The sequence below is a fragment of the Heterodontus francisci genome, unplaced genomic scaffold (genome assembly GCF_036365525.1).
Source record: "Heterodontus francisci isolate sHetFra1 unplaced genomic scaffold, sHetFra1.hap1 HAP1_SCAFFOLD_51_1, whole genome shotgun sequence".
In the NCBI taxonomy this organism is placed as follows: domain Eukaryota; kingdom Metazoa; phylum Chordata; class Chondrichthyes; order Heterodontiformes; family Heterodontidae; genus Heterodontus; species Heterodontus francisci.
In genome coordinates, this window is record NW_027141937.1 from 1,557,980 (window position 1) to 1,560,792 (window position 2,813).

The window sequence follows — 2,813 nt, forward strand, 5'->3', positions numbered from 1 at the left end:
TAAAACAATTTCCTATCCAAATGGACACTGACCCTCCTAATCCATGAACCTCAATTTTGTTAACCACCCTTTTATGTGGTACTTTATAAAATGCTTTTGTAAAATCCATATGAACAACATCCACTGCATTCCCTTCATCAACTTTCTCAGATAGTTTATCAAAAAATGCAGTTAGATTCATCAAGCATGAACTTTCATTTATAAATCCATGCCCACACTCCTTAATTAACTCAAACCTCTCCAAATGACTTGATTTTTTCCCTGACCTGTTGGTCTTGTGCTGATAGCAAGCTCACCACAGAGCATGTATTTGGCAATGTGACTGTCATTCATTTGGCCCAGTCAACAGAGCCGCCTCTGACTCAAGAGGGCAAACATGCTGTGGATCCCTGCACGCTGGTGTACTTCCTCATTCGGCACTCTGTCCTGCCAGGAGATGTCCAATATCCATCTGAGGCAGTGGAGGTGGAAGCTGTTCAGCTGCTTTTCTTGGCTTGCATAAGTTGTTGATGATTCTCTACTATAAAGGAGGGTGCTGAGAACACAAGCCTGGTACACGTGGAGCTTTGTATTTACGGTCAGTTTGCTGTCGGTTCACACCCGTCTTCTCAACTTTGACATGACAGCTGCAGCATTGGCAATCCTGGTGCTGATTTCAGCATCAAGGGACAGATTGCTGGTGATTGTTGATCCAAGGTCTGTGAAGCTGTTGACAACCTCCAAAGTGATGTTGTCAATGTTGATAGAAAGTGGAGTCTCTACGTCCAAGTCTCTACGTCCAAGTGGAGTCTTGCCAAGATGAACAGCTTGTCGTCAGCTCTGATATACAGGTGAACACCCCCATCTGTGTCACTGAAAGTGTACAATAGCAGCATGGAGAAGAATACACCAGTTATAAAGGATGTGATAAATAGAGAGTTAGAAAATAATGATATGATTGGGCAGAGTCAACAAAGATTTATGAAAAGGAAAACAGGTTTGAAAAAACCCGTTGAGTTTTTTGAGGATGTTACCTGTAGAACAGATAAAGGAGAACCAGTGGATGCTTTGGTAATGTCCCACACAGGAGGTGAGTAAACAAAATTAGAGCACATAGGATTGGAGATAATATACTGGTCTGGATTGAGAATTGGTTAACAGACCGAAAACAGAGAGCAGGAATAACGGGTCCTCCTCAGGATGGCAGGCTGTTACTATTGGGGTACTGCAAGAATCAGTGTTGGAGCCACAGCTGCTAACAACCGAAATAAATGATTTGGATGTAGGGATTAAATGTAATATTTCCAAGTTTGCAGATGACACAAAGCTAGGTGAAGTGTGAGCTGTGAGAAGGATGCAGAGAGGCTTCCAGGGAACCTGGAGAGGCTAAGTGAATGGGAAAGAACATGGCAGATGGAATATAATGTGAGTAAGTGTGAAGTTCTCCACTTTGGTGGAATAAACAGAAAGACAGAGTATTTCTTAAATGGTGAGAGGTTGGGAAGTGTTGATGTCCAAAGGGACCTGGGTGTCCTTGTTCATGAGACACTAAAAGCTCTTGTGCAGGTGCAGCAATCAATTAGGAAGGCAAATGGTATGTTGGCCTTCACACGAGGGGTCATGAGTACAGGAGTAAAGATGTCTTGTGGCAATTGTATAGAGCCTTGGTGAAACCGCGCTAGACTATTGTGTATAGTTTGGTCTCCTCATCTAAGGAAGGATATACTTGCCATAGAGGGAGTGAAACAGAGGGTCACCAGACTAATCCCTGGGATGGTGGGATTGTCTGATGAGGAAACTGGGCCTGTATTCCTTAAAGTTTCGAAGAATGAGAGGTGATCTCATTGAAACTGATAAAATTCTTATAGGGCGTGACAGTGTGGATGTAGATAGGATGTTTGCCCTGGTTGGTGAGTCTAAAATCAGGGGACCAAGTCTCAGAATAAGGAGTAGGCCATTTAAAACTGAGATCGAGTTGAATTTCTACACTCAGACAGTGGTGAATCATTGGAATTCCCTACGGCAGAGAGCTGTGGCTGTTCAATCATTGAGCATGTTCAAGACATAAATTGTTAGAAATCTTGATACTCATGACATCAAGGGATATGGGGAGAGCACGGGAAAGGGGCGTTGAGGTAGATGATCAGCCATGATCGAATTGAATGGCAGAAAAGGCTCGACGGGATGAATGGCCTACTCCTATGTTCTTCTGTTCCGAAGAGAGTTGGCGCCAGCACGCAGCCTTGCTTTACCCCACTGCTGATCTTGAAAGTGTCTGATGTTGCTCCATTGTAACTGATGGAACTGTGCATGTTCTCGTGGAAAGAAGAGATGATGCCCAAGAGTTCAGGAGGGCAGCCGAGTTTCCATCGCAATTTGAAGAGTCCGTCTCTGCTGACAAGATCAAAGGCCTTGGTGATGTTTAACAAAATATGTGCGGCTCTGTGGCGCAATGGATAGCGTGTTCGACTTCTAATTAATGATAAAAAAGGCATTTAAAGGTAGTGGGTTCAAATCCCACCAGAGTCAGATTTTGGACCAGAGACAGAAGAGCACGACGGAACAGAGAGTTAACAAGTGTGTCAAAAGCACCGACTCAGAGACAGAGCGAGAGAGAGGAGCACAGCAGGAGCAGAGCTGGGGTAAAAAAATCAGAAAGTGATTTTACAATGGAGAGTGAGAGCAGGGAAACAGAGAGCCGGTGGGGTGAGTTTGCAGGATTTGGTTCTTGCTTCGGTGCAGTGGAAGGAGCTGATTGGTGAGGATCTGTTGAGCTGTGACATCACAGGCAAGCAGGTAGTTGATTGGTTTGGAAAAAGCTGCATGTTTGATGA

General features: G+C 44.3%; 1 non-coding gene across 1 annotated transcript; it reads left to right on the forward strand.

Annotated features, from left to right (window-relative positions):
- The first annotated feature begins 2,417 nt into the window (after nt 1–2,417).
- Nucleotides 2,418–2,508, forward strand: trnar-ucu (transfer RNA arginine (anticodon UCU)). The gene is given in 2 exon segments: nt 2,418–2,454; nt 2,473–2,508. It is a non-coding gene; the product is annotated as a tRNA-Arg (tRNA).
- Nucleotides 2,509–2,813: the final 305 nt, after the last annotated feature.